This window comes from Marmota monax, unplaced genomic scaffold (assembly GCF_021218885.2).
Source record: "Marmota monax isolate L192 unplaced genomic scaffold, Marmota_monax_Labrador192_F-V1.1 WCK01_AAM20220418_F8-fsc00087, whole genome shotgun sequence".
Taxonomy (NCBI): domain Eukaryota; kingdom Metazoa; phylum Chordata; class Mammalia; order Rodentia; family Sciuridae; genus Marmota; species Marmota monax.
In genome coordinates, this window is record NW_026693476.1 from 4,821,859 (window position 1) to 4,839,222 (window position 17,364).

General features: G+C 37.2%; 1 protein-coding gene across 3 annotated transcripts in view; it reads left to right on the top strand.

The window, feature by feature from the left end:
* The first annotated feature begins 1,982 nt into the window (after nucleotides 1–1,982).
* The window catches only part of Dennd2c (DENN domain containing 2C), an 80,072-nt gene continuing 64,690 nt past the window's right edge, over nucleotides 1,983–17,364 (top strand). For 2 of the 3 annotated variants that reach the window (XM_046458302.2, XM_058583598.1), the window contains exon 1: nucleotides 1,983–2,116. The gene's annotated coding sequence lies outside the window, so the exon portion shown is untranslated. The remainder of the gene's footprint in view (nucleotides 2,117–17,364) is intronic. The other variant, XM_046458301.2, reaches the window with a different exon arrangement.

Consider the following 17,364-nt stretch of genomic DNA (forward strand, 5'->3'; position numbering starts at 1 on the left):
TTCAATAAGCAATTATTGGTCCAACATCTAAAGTATCAGATACTATTTTAGACACTAATGTTATAAATAATAAGATTTCATTTCTATCCTCAAATGGTTCACAGCACTGAACTATGGAGTGTAGGACTACAAATGTGATAGAGTTGTGTGAAACATTTCAGAAAACAATGATGTTTCAAGTGCAAAAAAAATGAAAGCAAATTCCTGCATTATTTCCACATTCTGTACAGGTAGCCAAAAGCATAGGTGTGACCCTGACGGCATGTTTGTACTAGCTCTGGTTTAAAAAGACTCTTCTTCCTGGTTTCTGAAGTTGAAGGTCTGTACTGAGTATTTGTAAGTCCCTTCAAGAACCTGGTTTTATTTTAATTGGCCTCCTACTCATCAAAATAATACAAACTGCTAAATTAAACACTCAATTCTCAGACTTACAGGGTTACCTTCTTCTTATCCTTAAGAGGGCAGTAGAATACATGCATGTGAATTAATTTATTACATCCACACAACCCGCATTTGGTTTCATATCTGGTACTTGGAATTCAATCTGCCTCATTTTGCCCAGTTATCTTCCTAAGTGCAAAGTTCAAAAAATAAATTTCAAAACCATACTATTTTAAGTTCAAAATCTCATCTTGGACGACTACTTTGGGTGCTTTCTAATTATATTAGATAAGGGATGAGCAATTCATAAAGATCAGTGTTCAAAATTTATTACAAACAACATTCACATTTCTTTCCTCACTGGGACATGACTTTTAAAAAAATGTTGTCACTCCCTTCCTCCATTATAAAATGTTATTCCATGTAGTAGTTGTATCTCTTGGTCTTTCATTGGATTTTTGTGTATGTGTGTGTGTGTGTATTATTGTCCACAGCTCATAGCTTCACAACAGCTTGGGATCTGCTGCCTTTATTGCTTTGCTAAGTTGGCTTGGTCTTTCATTGGATTTGTGTGTGTGTGTGTGTGTGTGTATTATTGTTCACAGCTCATAGCTTCACAACAGCTTGGGATCTGCTGCCTTTATTGCTTTGCTAAGTTGGCTTGTGACAGTCATCTGTGAAGTGTAACCAAACACCTCTCTTTCTGGCAATCTTCTATTTTGGTACCTCTATGTGAACAAATGTGGGAAGAGTTTGGTCTCTAGACTCAAGAAGGTCTGGTTGGGTGGGGCGGGGTGGGTGGAATGGGGCGGGGCGAGGTGGGGCTGGGCGTTGAGCGAGGGCCTGGGAAACAGCTACACTCATCCAAGTCTAGCAGCCTAAGTGAAACTGGGCTACGCTTGCAGCAGGCACAGTGCCATGCACATACCTGAACAACAGAGTGTTGCAGGCGAGGCTTCTGCATGTGTGTCTCAACAGGGCGTGGCGGCTGCTCTCTGGGAGTGAATACCAAAAGCAGCCCTGACCTGGACTTTAAGTCTCAGGTGCTCGGAGCGCCATTTGCATCTCCCTACGTTTCAAGTCGGCGCTGTCTTGCAATTGCCTGAGAAATATTTGCTCTTTGAGTTCGGCCAGAAACAAACAACAACCATAAAAAGCAAAAAACAAATAAACAAAAAAAACGGTGCTATAGTTTTCCTAGAGACTTGCAAGCCTCCTGAGCACTGGGCAGGCGACAATTTCTATAGTTTCCTTGAGTGAGATGATGCCGCTCTTAAACCGGGCTTAATCTCGCTGGTAGTTGACTCAAGCGTCACGTAGAGTTCAGGTCCGTCGCGTGGGGCCTGTCTGACCGCAGGCCCGGCGTGGGCGAGGGAGCTTTGGCTGGAGGCCTCCGCCGGACGCGGGTGGCGCCGATTGCCTGCCTATTGGGGCCCTAGCGTCGCGGCGATCGAGGCGCTGGGCAAGGTTTTGGCTGGTGCGCGGACTCAAGGCGAGAGAGTCCCCACAGGGGGTGCGGGGCGGGGCCGCGGGCGGGCCGCGCACGAGGGTGGGAACGGGACCCAATAGGAAACGGGCTTTGGTGGGAGGGGCGGGGCTCTCGGTCTAGCTGAGCCCGGGCGATCCTGCTGGGGGCCGGGCGGAGTAGACCCGAGTGGCACTCGGAGACTCGCGCCTCGCGGAAGGTCCGGAACGTCGCAGGCCGGCCAAGGAGGCAGTTTCGAGGCCCAAGCAGGTAAGCGCGTCTTGATCCGGGGTGGAGTCTGAGGCCGCCGGGGCTTCGACCACTCCCGGCTGTCCCGCACGGGCTGCGGTCGGTCGGGAGCCTGTCTGGCAGAGTCCGCCAGAGGGAGGTCGGGCGGACGCCGGGCGCCGAGGGCTGTGGCGGCGGAGCGGGGCTTGGGGATTCCTCGCTTCTCGGTCCTCTCGGTCGCTCGGGACCCCACTGCTGAGTGGCGCTAGGCCGTCCCGAGGGGACCGGGAGCGCCCTGAAGCCGGGAGGAAACGCCGGTTTTCTTCAGGCTTAGCCAGCGAGCTTGAACTTCGACGCGCAAAGACGACGGACTTTACATTTTTAAAAATGTTTTGGTTCTTAATAGAATCTGACAAGCACAATAGTGAAAGCCGTCAAGTAGGATTTTAATTTCAAAATCTCTCATTGGAACGCTCAAGAGCATTTGAGTAACTTCACATAGCAGATGATTAGATTATGAGTCAAAAGACTTGAGTCTGAGCCCGATTTGCAAACCAGATGTCACGCCTCCGCCAGATTAACTTTTCTGGGCCTCCGTTTCCCTAACTGTAAAACACGACTGTGGGTATTCTCAGGGTCACATGAGATGAGTGAGAGTATTCCACAAATGTCAGGTATTATTGTTTGACCACGCACCTGGAGCATGCATAGTTCATAAAGCAACTAAGTTCCTGGCATACAGCAGGCACTATGTAAACCTTTACCCTAAAGCTAATGATTCACCTACAGTGCTTTAGATAAAATGCTAAATGTGTTTACAGGGTAAATAAGTTGTTCAAGCTGTTGTTCCTCAAAATTGTTATTGTTGGAATTGTGGTCTATTTTTAATTGATTCTCCTGAAGTTTTCAAGAATTGCACGTTTCTACTGTGGCTGATTCACCATGAAGTTCGGTAGCAATCAAATAATTTACTTCTTTGCCTTAAAGGGTAAATAGTTGTAGTTTGATATCTGATAAAGTGAAATGGGAGAATTGTTTCAGACTAAGACTTTCATTTGTTTTTGTAAATGATGGGCTGCTTTTGGGAAGATTTATGTTATCTAAAGTCAAATTAATAGTTAATATATAGTTGTATTTTTTGTGCAGCCTTTTTTTTTTTTTTTTTTGGTACTGGGGATTGAACTCAGGAGCGCTGGACCACATGAGCCACATCCCCAGCCCCCAGCCCTTTTTTTTGTATTTTATTTAGAGACAGGGTCTCACTGAGTTGCTTGTGCTGAGGCTAGCTTTGAACTCCCCATCTTCCTGCCGCAGCCTCCTGCCTCAGCCTCCCTAGCTGCTGGGATTACAGGTGTGTGCCACTGTGCCTGGCTTGTGCAGCCTTTATTACAGACATTTGTGTTCTTTACTATGGTTCTATGTGTCCAGAATTTTAGGGGTGAGATGGGAAATACGAAAGGGAATAGTAGTTATTAACCTGCAGTCTTCTTCTGGGAATACTTACAGGAGTGTTTGTGAGTAGTTTCCCAGGCAGAAACCAGGAAATGTAGTAGTTGTATCTCTTGGTCTTTCATTGGATTTGTGTGTGTGTGTGTGTGTATTTTGAATGTGGCAATAGATTTTTATTTATTTATTTTTGCACCACACTGGGGATTGAACTCCAGCCCTTGCAGATGCTAGGCAAATGCTCTGCTACTGAACTATACACTCTTCTAAAGTAGCTGGGATTACAGATGTGGGCCACCGTGAGCTGAAGGCAATAAATTTTTTAAATGCAGAAATATTAAAGGAATATCAATGTTTTTCTGGTTAATAATAGGCAGTTTTAAAAAAATAGACAGTTTTCTAAAACTGCAAGTTATATTACCTTTAAATGATCTATAGTGAGTCTTATAAAAAGAATTTTAGACCACTGTCTAAAATTAAATGGAGTAGAGGTTTTATTGAACATATTTCAAAAATTCAGCGGATCTTTTTTTTTTTATACTGGGGATTGAACCCAGGGGCGCTTAATCAGTGAGTCACATCCCTAGCCCTTTTTATTTTTAATTTTGAAAAACTGAATCTTACTAAGTTGCTTAGGCCCTCGCTGAGTTGCTGAGGCTGGCTTTCACCTTGGGATCCTCTTGCCTCAGCCTTCCCAGCCACTAGTATAACAAGCATGCACTAATGTGCTGGCTGGGTGTTTTGAAACTACTTTAATACACCAATTTTAACCGTGCCCTCTATAATAAGTTTTGCTGTGAATTTATAATTTGTTGATATTACAGATCTGAAGCCTTATATTTACATTCATTATTGAGCACTTATCCCAAGGTGCAGTTTTAGCACTTAATGTTGTATTCACATATGATATAATTCTTTCCATCTAGGAGATTACACTCTGCCATATAGGCTAAAATAAGTACTGAAAAGGCTGATTGTAAGAACATCAACTCACAGTTATTGGGACCTACACTGTGCCAGGCAGTGTTTTATATGCTTTGCATGTATTAGCTTATTTATATGTATTAGAGCACCATGAGGGGTGCCATTATTATGATCTCCTCCTTGGGAGTCATATAGAGGAGGTTGAGTAACTTGCCTGGGATCAGATAGCCTAAGTAGCAGAGCTGGGATCACATCAGACAGGCAGGCTCCAAACACCCTGATTTTAAACTTCTGCACTATTCTGAGTTTCAAATCTGTGAATGAGATCAAATGAAATCCAATGGGTAGTTAAAAGAGAGTTCTATGAGGAACTTCTTCAAAAGGGAGGAGGGGGCTGGAGAGGTAGCTCCCAGTGGTGGAGTGCTTGCTTAGCATGAATTGAGGCCTGAGTTCAATCCCCAGCAATAAACACACACACACACACACACTTAAAAAAAGGAGAGAGAGAGAAGGGAACAAACTGGTATTGCAAGATATAGATAAAGGCAGGTCCAAGCTACAATATAATTATACTTTGTATGTAAAAACTTTTTTGGGGGAGGGGGCTAGTGAGTGATATTGGATCCTTACTTTTTTTCTAAATTTTCACTCAGTAGCTACAATTATGGCATTATTTTAGCAATATAAGCAAGTGTTTATTTTTTAGTAAGAAGTTTAATATATATGTTCTCAAACCCATGTGTTAAATGTTAGATTCAAGAAAGGAAAATGCTTCCCTGTCTGATAGAAGCTTATAACCAGATGTGCACAAGTCCAGTTTATTACAATTTCTGTGTGATACCGGAGGTACAGATGGAGTTTAATTGGAAACACTGATGAGGGAAAATTATTCTACCTGTGGTAGGGAGGAAGATTCTAGAAGAGATTCTGTGTTTGAATTTGGCTTTGAAGGATGAATAGGAGTGTGCTGAGTTGGGGAAAGAAACAGAAGATATGAATGAAAACCAGGGATAAATGTGAAAGTACATGGTGTGTTTGAGGAAAGTGTTGTGGTTTGTTATCACTAAAGGTCAGAGTGTATAGAGTCATATGGTTTTCTATAAAGTCAGGTGCTTGGACTAAAGGGGACAATGCTTGGAAATAAGCAGGAAAGAGAAAATTGCTGAGCTTGGTTGCTGATCACTTTAGGATCACTGCAATTGATAGTTAAGGTGTGGAGTTCAGTTCCCCTCATTTGGAATAATGAAGTGAGTGATTAGTCCAGGTGGGCAAAATCTTTTATTATAGAATATAGGGTTATTGGCACTTTTAATACTTTTTTTGGGGGGGAGGGTACCAGGGATTGAATTTAGAGGCACTTGACAACTGAGCCACATCTCCAGCCCTATTTTGTAGTTTATTTAGAGACAGGGTCTCATTGAGTTGCTTAGCACCTCGCTTTTGCTAAGGCTGGCTTTGAATTCATGATCCTCCTGCCTCAGCCTCCAGAACCACTGGGATTACAGGCCTGAGACACTGCACCTGGCACTTTTAATACTTTTAAATAAGGAATATATTATGAAATAATGTCTGTGAGGTAAATAAAACATTATGACTTCAAAAGAAGGGGGTACCAGGTATTGAAAAGCCTATGCATCATGCTAAGGACTTTGGACTTGATTCTAAAGACAATGGTGAGCCAGAGAAGAATATATTAAGTGATTAGAAAAGATAACATGGTGATGATATAGTGTGGATGCTGGGATGGAAAAAAAGAGACAAAAGGTAGGGAGATAAGACTATTGCCAATGAAATAGTTCAGATAAGAACAGATAAGGGACTGGAGTAGGAAACTAGTAATGGTAGAGAGAATAGGGGAGATGAAGATGTGGAATTGGCAGGGCTTAAAAATCAATTGGCTCTGAAGAAACAGAAAAGTGACTGTTTCTTAGCTTAGAAAATACATGGATAGAGAAAGGGGGGAGAAAATATATGGTTAAAAGGTCTTGTTTTATTTTAATGTGAGGAAAGATATTTTTTTCAGTTTTGAACATGTTGGGTTTGAAATGTCTGTGGAATATTCAGGTAGAGATGTGAAGGAAGTATTTAGGTCTAGAAGCAAGGCTGAGAGTGGTGATTCAGATTTCACAGTTATTTTCACAAGTGTGATTGAAGCAGGAACAGCAGACTAAGTTACTCAGGAAGAAAACATAAAGAATTAGAAGAGAAGAGTACCAAGGATCAGTGATTTGCTTTATGTAAATGGAATTAATTGATTATTTGTTTATGCTAATTTTGTCTTAAAACTTGTTATAAAGCAATGAAATGAGTTTTCATTGAAAGTTAAACAACTTTTGCACCCATGTGGTTCCTGTTCTTTTAAAATTTAATTAGGGATACATTCATTTATTCCAGAAGTGTATTATATGAAGTGTTTTTGGAGTCCTGCTTTGGAAAAAAAAATTTTTAGCAAATTCACAGTCCCATGGGAAAGTAGATCTTCTAGTTTATTACAAAAATATTTGTCCTTGTCTGTACTTTCAATTCTCTATCTGATCACTTGATTATTAGCCCTTAAAAGTCAGAAAGACAGCTTTAAAAAACCTTCTTCTCCTGTAAATTTAGATTGTCAATGAATGTTTGCTGTTGATCCATCTTGATAACCAGATTTACTGAGTCTTGGCTCCAAATGGCTTAGCCATTTCTAGAAGTCCTATACATCTTCAATGAATGAAGGTTTGCTACCACTGAGGTGACCAAAAGAATATTACTATTTTGAAGGCATTTTCAGAAGCAGTGTTTCAGAATATTTTTCTCAATTGTAGTATCATTAGAATAAGCATGTAGTCTTCAAGGCAGAGGAAGCAAACTTTTTCTACAAAGGACTAGATAGTAAACATTTTAGCCTCTTTCACAACTACCAAAACCAAACTAATATAAAACAAAACAAAAATAAATAAAAACAAACAGCTGAAAAGACAACACTTAAATAAATAAGCATGGTCTGCATTTTTATAAAACTTTGCGGACACTAAAACCTCAATTTTATATAGTATTCATATCACAAATGTTATACTTTTACTTTTTTTCCTCCAGCCTTTTAAAAACATAAAAACCACTTTTAACTCAGAGGCCTTACAAAGGTAGCCAGAGTTAATCCACAGGCAGGCCATACTGACCCTGTCTTAAGGAATGTTCTTCAAAATATTTGGATTTTTAAATTCACTTAAAAAAATCATGATTCTTCAAAAATTTAAAGGACCTATTATTTATTTATTTATTTATTTTTACATCTAGCTATCCTAGTTGTTTCAAGGTTTTCAAGGAAGAAATTCAAGATTTTTTTTTTTTCTTATGTATATCTTAGACTCCTGGTTAGCAGCTTGAAAAAAAAATTTAACATCCAGTTCAGACCTTATTAATCCATTTATATTAAAGATTATTATTTGTGCTCCGTTTTTTTAAAGTTAAATTTTCTGACTTTTCATAATTTTCAAAGCAGAAATAAATGTTTACATCAGGTGACATGGAGGGAATTTATTAATTTCCTCTGAAGTTTGAATTCCTAGAAATGATATATTTATGAATTTTTCCTGTATGAAAGTTAAAATTTTGGGCAGTTTGGTGAATATATGTGTGTGCATTATTTTTTGCTGCATCTTAAAAGCTATTCTCTTTCTCTTCCTTTCTTTTCTTTTTTCTCCATTAGAATAAAAAAACAAAACCCCCAAGCTGTGTGGGATATGTTTGAATTGGTTACTTAGCAATCTGAGGCTTAATTTTGTTATTTAAATATTTATCTGTACTTTTTGATGTTCTTATTAAATAAGGGTCTGTTTAGACTGTAATTATGGGGCCTGCTGGGAGGAAATGACACAGCCTGTTCCACAACAGTATTTACTGAAAATCACCTTTTCTCTGGTTCCTATTTAAACTATAAAGATAATATGGAACAAAATAATTATGAGTATTAGAGTAATGGTTAACTTGATCACCACTGTAATTCCATGGTTATCATTACAAATTTAATTTATATTAACATAGTTCAAGGTCAAGCAGAATGTGGGAGAATTTTATCTACTGTTAGTAAAAATGGTGATGTGTTCAAACAAGTTTTATTTTTGAACTTTAATGACATTTTTCTATTTTTAATGCATTTTTCAAGAGTTTGACACTAACTGTAATTTTAAAAGCAAATTTGATCAATTTGCCTTTAAAATGTATTATTTTATTATTAGAAGAAAAAGGGCATGAGTTAAAAAATACAGAGGCGAACCATGTTCAGTAGCTGGATTTTGGAAGTAAAAAAAATGTTGAGGAAATAGATGACTTGAGAAACAAGTGTAAGACTTTTAGTGAAGATTATTTAAAATCCAGTTTTATCAAATGGCAAAACTTGAGTAAAATGACAGCCTCCCTGAATTTGTAATAATGTTGCAAACAAAACTAAAAATCTTTAAAATGATAAGGATTATTGGAAATACAGCATACTGGACTCTTTCCTTCCTTCTTTTTTCTTTTCTGTTTTTTGGGAGGGGGCTGTCAGTACATTGGAGATCAAATCCAGGACTTCATGCACTCTACACTGAGCGACACACCAAACCCTTAAACTTTTTAAATAAGACTTTTTAGATACTTTCAAAGAAAAACAAAAAATAAGTTTACCACAATTTCCTATTTATTCAAACACCATTCTTGAGAAAGATTCTGTGTGTCCTATTTAGTTGCATATCACTGGCAGAAAAGAAAATGGCAATGTATCTTTTTTGTACAGAGAAGTGTTCATTTAGAATGCATGAATTTTGTTTTTATGATTTTTGATGATAAATCAGGCGAAAATTAAAAATTGGCCTTCTGGACTTAGGGTATAGCTCAGTGGTAGACCACTTGGCTATTATGTGTGAGGCCCTGGGTTTGATCCCCAGCTCTGCAAAAAGAAAAGAAAGCAAAACAAAAAATCCTTCTTAATGATGGCATACCTTTATTCTGTGCCATTATGGAACATTTCAGCATTGCTTGTGGGGCAGCTACAGTCTGGGCAGATTTTACAGTCTACATTGATGGGATCACTGAAATCAGAAACTGCATTATGATTTTAGTTGGTGAAGATAATTAATAAGGAGGATTTTCTTGTGTTGTTGACTACATCTTGGTAACTACATGTTTAACTTCGTGTATGGGGATATTTACAGAATCTTAAAAGTGAGTTGTTGATCTTCATAAATTAACCAGGGTGCGGGAAGTTGTTTTGTTTTTCATTGCTGGGGATGGAACTGGCCTTGCACATGCTTGGCAAGTGCTACATCCCAGGGAGCTACATCCCCAGCCCCTGCAGAAAAAGTTTTTAAATAAGCATAGTTAATAGAATAGCAAATATGATCAGAAAATTAAGGCAGATATTTTAAGCATTGTTTGAAGCTGCTGATAACAGATTTGGTTTTTTTCCCCAAGGCTCGTGCTTACATTTTAATGACTATCTCCTCAAAGCACCTACCAGTGCCTAGGGAGAGGCAAGGAGTTACAGTGAGGGGAACAGAGGTACAGTGGATGGTTAAAGCAATACAGCTGACAGTATAGACATCTTCTTGCTCTCTGCTGAATGTCTAGGACAGCAGGACCACTGGACTATTTGGAGCTTTCTCCAGCAAAAACTATAGTCTGGACATAGGTCAATGCACTACCCAGCAAGTCATTGCTGGGTTCTTTCCATCCCATTTGTTTTAAGGGCTTAGAGTGCTGTTTGAAATTGTTGTTTTATATATTGCAAAGCTTTAGTACACACAGAAAACCTCTGAATTTCATGGACATTTTGAATATTTTATTCAGAGCTAATCATACCTATTTACCATCTTGGATCAAAGTTTAATAGCTGTTGAGAGAGGGAGCTAAGTAGGTAGTTAGAATCCAGAATTTTTCTAGTTGAAAGGTTCATTTGGCAATCGTTTTCTTTTTTTTTTTTTTTTATACCAGGGATTGAACTCAGGGGCACTAGACCACTGAGTCACATCCCCAACCCTATTTTATTTTGAGACAGGGTCTTACTGAATTGCTTGGTGCCTCGCTTTTTTGCTGAGGCTGGCTTTGAACGGATAGTCCTCTTGCCTCAGCCTCCCAAGCTGCTGGGATTACAGGTGTGCGCCACCACACCTGGCTCTAATGTTTTTGACTAACAAAATTTCCACATTTAAGTAATATTTTTGACAATCTGGTTAACTAACTTTGAAGCTATATTGTTGAAGCCTACTGTTTGGACATGACAGACTTGCCACTATGTCAATAGATCTAGCCATTATAACTTTCAAAATTATTTCTACATCTCCAAGACAGCATTTTTATTAAAGAAATTTTGAAAAAAAATAAAATGTGTAGATATCATTATATCTCATTTCTGTGTCTTTTCATTTTATTTTCCTGAAAAGAAACTGAAATTTTCAAGAAGATTTGGCTAAAAGATCCACTAGTCTTGCCTCTCTCATCACATCAGTAATTGAAATAATGTATATTCTAAAAGGAAAATTAATCTTGCAGCTTTTCTTCATTTATTCTCAAGAATGATTATGTGACATTGCCAATTATCATTTTTGTTTTAAGGCTGAAGAATTTCCATTGCTAAGTAGAGTGCACTGTTATTTTTACCATCCACAACAGCTTATTGTTCCATTTAGGATTTTCAACCCTGACCTAATTAAAAGGAAAAGAATAAAACAGACTCCTAAGTGAAGCTGATAAGCATATGGCATTGTCCTGTGTGTTCCAGACTGCGATTTAATTTATGAACAGGAAAGACTATTTAATGAAGTTGAATCTTTTATTTTATTTTAATATTATTTATCTTAGAATTTGAAATTTATTTAAATAATGATAAAATAATATTTGATCTTAACTTTATGTTGTACATTGTCATGTGATGAGGGTAATTTTTTTTTTTTATGAAACTTCTGTTTCAGTTTTGTGTTTGTGTGTTCTGATACCAAATGTATTTCTTCCCCCCACATTTTTTATTGGTCTATTGTAGTTGTACATAATGATGGGATTTGTTATTACATATTTGCATATGCACATAATATAACAATATAATTTGGCCAGTATTACTGCTCAGCATCTCTCCCTCCCTCCCAGCCTTCTACTCCCTGGTTCCTTCCTCTACCTATCTCCCTTTGATTTTTATGAGATCCACCCCCACCTTTCTTTTCCTTTTTAGCTCACTCACTTCCACATAGGAAAGAAGATATACAACCTTTCTGAGTTTGACAACATAATGATCTCTAGTTCCATCTATTTTCCTGCAAATAACATAATTTCATTTTTCTTTATGGTTGAATAAAACTCCATTGTGTATATATACCACATTTTCTTTATTCATTCATCCATTGATGGACTCCTAGGCTGGTTCCATAGTTTGGCTATTGTGACTTGTGCTGCTGTTAACATAGATATGCATGTATCACTGTAGTAAAAGGACTTTAATTCTTCCGAATAAATGCGAAGCGGTGGCACGGCTGGGTCATATCATGGTTCCATGCCACCATGGACACAACATCTTTGTTTGTATGTGGTGCTGAGGATCGAACCCAGGCCGCACGCATGCCAGGCGAGCACGCTATCGCTTGAGCCACATCCCCAGTCCGAATTTATAATTATTTGTATCTTTGTAACTGCCATTCTTCTGACTGGTGTAAGATGAAATTTCAGTGTAGGATTTGCATTTCCCTAATTACTAATGATATTGAACATTTTTTTATATATTTGTTGACCATTTGTATTTCTTCTTTTGAGAAATGGCTGTTTTGCCTATTTATTAATTGGGTTATTTTAGTGTAAAGTTTTTTGAGTTCTTTATATATTCTAGATATTAATCCTCTGTCAGAAAAGTAGCTAGCAAAGATTTTCTCCCATTCTGTAGGTTCCAAATGTATTTCTTACCATGAATTTTGATCAAAAAGGTTCATGAAACACTGATCTGTAGTTCAAGAGAAGGAGGATTTTATTCAATAGGTGACCCAGATCCTTAGAATTTTTTTTTTGTGTGTGTATGTGTGCATGCGCGCGCACTGTATAAAACCATACTAATGTATTCTGCTATTACTGTCCTTAGAAAAATTTTTATTTTTCATCCCACCTCCTCAAAAATTGTGACTGCTCACTCTGTCTCTTGCCCTTTTAATATTATGTGTTCCTCCTTCCTTATTGCTTCCCTCAAATTGAGTTTCTCCCCACTAACACCCCCTTCTATCCCCAATGCCCCAAACTTCAGTTTTGTCCTGATATCACTGGGTTACTTGGCTCTGTTAACCTTCTGTATGCACATTGAGAATCAAGGCATTTCCCCAGTGAGGATAATCACTAATTTTACTATCTTTGGCCCAAGAATCTCATAGGCAAGGCCAGGTGTGGTAGCATATGCCTGTAATTCCAGGTACTTGGGAGACTGAGGAGGGAGGATCACAAGTTCAATGTGAACCTGGGCAATTAAGCAAGACCCTATCTCAAATTAAAAGATAAAAAATGCCGGGGATGTAGCTCAGTGGTAGAGTGCCTTTGAGCTCAATCTCCAGAAATAGAGAAAAAGGGAAGGAGAGAGAGAGAAAGAAAGAAAGACAACAGGGACACCAGACTCTATGAATCATGCTATTCACCTTCAATTGAATATTCTTCTCTTGTTTCCTATTAACTCCAGCTTTTTGTTGAGCAGATCTTAAAGATTATATCCTCAAGTTGCCAAACTTTTTCTCTAATTCATGGTTATTTTTATTTTAATAGATTAAGGTCCCAAGGTATGAGCAAGTTCACTTGACTTGATCTTGGTCCTCATTATGCACATATCTTCTCACCTTTCTTCTATTTCTACAAGAACTGCTATCCTTCTCAGATCCCCATGGAATCCTAGCATCTCTTTCGTACTTGAGACAACTTTCTTCTCCTTTTTGTCTGCATTTATTGTATACTTCATTATATTTGTAATATATATATATATATATATATATATATATATATATATATAATTTTTTCTCTTTTTTGTTGTTATTGTTCTGGGGATTGAACCCTCTCATGGTAGGCAAGTACTTTACCACTGAGCTAAACCCCCAACCCCTCCCCCTCACTCTTTTCTTCTTAAAAGACCTTCTTGCTTTGGCTTCCATTGTTCTACACATTTTTGGCATTTTTCCCATCTTTTGTCTACCTTTATGACTTAAATTATCATTTGATCTAGAATGCCTGAGAACTGACCAGTTCTAGATGAGCAGTAATTTCATCAGAGCATGCTGATGTATAAGTTAATTTCATCAGAACATGCTGATGTATAAACGTCATTTTTAAAGCTGGGCATGGTGTCACACTCCTATAATCCCAGATACATGGGAGGCTGAGGCTGGAGTATTACGAGTTCAAGGCCAGCTTGGGCAGTTTAGTGATACCCTATCTCAGAATAAGAAAAAGGGCTGGGCACATAGCTCAGTGGTAGAGTGTCTCTGGATTTAGTCCCCAATACTGGGGGGGAAAGTAATTTAAAGAAATAAATTATGATTATTTAATAATAAAGCAGATATGGTATTATGGTATGAAATAAATGAATTTGAAAAGTTTACATGGAAACAGCAATGAGATTTCACTACATACCAGAATGGCTAATATTAAAAAGACTAACAATTCCAAGTGGTAGCAAGACTGAGGAGTAACTAGAATTGATATATTGCTGGTGAGAGTGTAAATTACTACAAGTGTTCTGGAAAACCTCTTTGACAATGTCCACTAAAGTTAAAAATATACCTAGTCTGTACTCCAGCAGTTCTATTCCTAGGTAATACCCAACCTAAATGTTTATAACAGCTTTATTCACAATAGCCAAAATGTTGAAACAATCAACAAATATATCAATGGAAGAATGGGATAAATATTGTCTTTTCTTTCTTTTTTTTTGGTACTGGGGATTGAACCAGGGGTGTTTAACCACTGAGCCACATCCCCAGTCCTTTTATATATTTTATTTAGAAACAGTGTCTCGCTGAGTTACTTAGGGCCCCAAGTTGCTGAGGCTGGCTTTGAACTGAAAAATCCTCCAAGCTGGTAGGATGACAGGCGTGTGCCACCATGCCAGGCTAAATATTAGTATTTTCATTAAATGGAATACTATAGAGCAATAAAAAGTAAAGTTGTTATTACATAGTAAAATGAATCAATCATAAAGATTTTATACAAAATGAGCTGTACACATACATATATACTATATTATTTTTGTTTAAGTAAAATTCAAGAACAGGAAAAAATAATTCTTGGATAGAAGATAGAATGGTGATTTCCTCCAGGGCTGTGTTTATTTTTATTTATTTATTTATTTTTAATTTTTTTAGTTGTAGATGGGCACAGTACCTTTATTTTATGTATTTATTTTTATGTGGTGCCGAGCATTAAACCCAGTGCCTCACACGTGCTAGGCAAACATTTTACCACTGAGCTACAACCCCAGCCCCTGGAGGTGTGTTTATTGATTGGGAAGGAGATGAAAGAACCTTTTGGGGTGCTATGTGATGGTTAAACAAGATTTTATATATACACTTAGTCTCTGAATTATACGTATTAGTGGACTTTATATGCTTTATTAAGTTACATTAAAAATTTTACAGGCTTTAGGTTATCTTTGGTACATCTTAGATGTTTCTTAAATACTTATTACTAGTGTTCAATTTGCCAGGAATGCCTCTTCAGTAGGTGCCTTCTCATCTATCAATAGTCTCATTTAATAATAAACTACCTTGTAAACATATATGTGAATACGCTGTGAGTGGGCTTGTATTTTATTTTTGTGCAAATGTTTTTCTAATGGGACACAGAATATATAGTGAAAAGTACATAGACTGCTTTAAAATTCAACCATTTGAGTCTGCACCTCTGTTTCTAGTGTGCAAATGATGATGATCATACCTATTTGTGGCAGAGACTTTCTTTGTGAGGAGGGCTACTCTGATATCCATTCTTCTAAGTAACAGAGCCCAGGTTTTTTTTAGCTGAGCATATTACAGGATAAAAGATTATACTTCCTGGCCTTGCTTCCATTTAGTCTATATGACTAAGCTCTGGTCAGTTAGCCATAAACACAGTGTTATAGGGGACTTCCAGGAAGGCTGAATAAATATAGCTGTCTTTTTTTCCTTTCTGCTTCCAGGAATGTGGGTATAATAACTGATGTTCTGTAGCTAGTGTGGACAATGAAGAGTCTTGAATATAGAAGTCATGTGTTGAGGATAACATAACAGAAATATAGGAACCTGTATTGGTTAATCCACCTGCTATTTTCACTTTCAATTACATGTACCCAAACCTAATCCTAAATGGTATACTACTCCAAAGAGTGCTATGAATATTCATTGAGATACTATGATTGAAATGACCGGCACATAGTATTTAATAAAGCTTAACTGCTGTTATTTCTGTTTTTATTCTCAGTGTGCTATGGATGAAGTGGGTATTGAGAATGTATTTGATAAATCTTTTAAAAAGTAATCTTTTTTTGAAGCAAGCATGATGCAAACAATCTGAGTTTGTTTTTTAAAATTAAAAAATATAGATAAACTAAAAGAAAACTCCACTACACTTCTATCATCTGGAGATCAGATAGCATTATAATAGCATTTTGGTATATGTCTATATTAACTACAGATTTTATGCATTTATGTATACAGATGTAAGAAGTCAAACAAACTCTGGCAAGCTTTATTAAAGAAAAGATTCACATGGTTTACTTTTCACCTGTCTGTTCTGACATGCTTATAATGATATTAGAATCGCTTGGTTCAATGATGCCAGTGTGTACACTCTAGTACTTTTTGCACAGTGAGCTCAATTCAATATTATTGTCACTGCAGTGATGGCTGGACATCTGTTTTGGCCATCATGGCACAGTACTCTGTTTCAGATTTGCTCAAAGCTGGGCAGTTGTTGGTGAAGATGACCAGTTTCACTTTGCCTTGTCTGATCATCTGCAGAGTCCCCATGTACTACCCCAGCAGGAGCCTAGAGTTAATCAAATCCAGTGACTTTTTCATTATCTTTGCCGCCACCGTCTTTCTGCCTTGTGTAAGGGACAGCCCTCAATCTAGAACATACAGAGGAAGTTTAGGATCCAGATTTTCAAATGGCAACCTGCAGGACTTACCTGGTTGCCTAAACTTCGGCCTGGTGGAGCCCACTCAACAAAGAGCCCATATAGATTTTTAAATCACCTTATACTACTCAGTCTTTGTAACGTTCTTCTTTTACTTAAGAGAACTTGAGCATGTTATAACTTTCTAATATTTCAGTGTATGGATTTACAATGGTATATTTAAATTCCTGTTTAGAAGTTTATTTTCAATTTTATAATATTCTGAATCTATTCTTGTACATACATCTTTGTGAATTTGATTATTTCCTTAGAATAAGTTATTAGAAGTGGTATTTCTGCATTATTATATATTAATATAAAAATAATTTATTAGGGTTTATTTACTATAGAAAAACAAATACAGTTTTTAAAGTCTTATTATTTCTCCATCCAGCTAGATCATTTTATAACACTGAAAAACAAGAAAAAATATATAACCTTGGTAAAAAATTTCAACCATTATAAAAAGTCATAAAATGGGAGATAGAAAACTTAGTCCCCTAACAATAGATCCTTTTCACTGGTACCATATTGTTGACAATTTCTTTTGTAGCCACTCACCATAAATCAGTAAGTGGGCCTCTAAAATTCAATCTTATAAAAACATTGAGTCATATTGTTACAAGGATAATGAAAAATGGTATTTTAAAAATATGGTGTAAAAATAAGATATAAAAGATAAAAATATAACCCTAATTCCATTACCACCTACATTTGAAAAAAAAATTTAATAAAAATAAGATAAAAAATACCAATGTGAAGATAATAAAACAGCATAACTGACCATAGCATAACTGAGAAG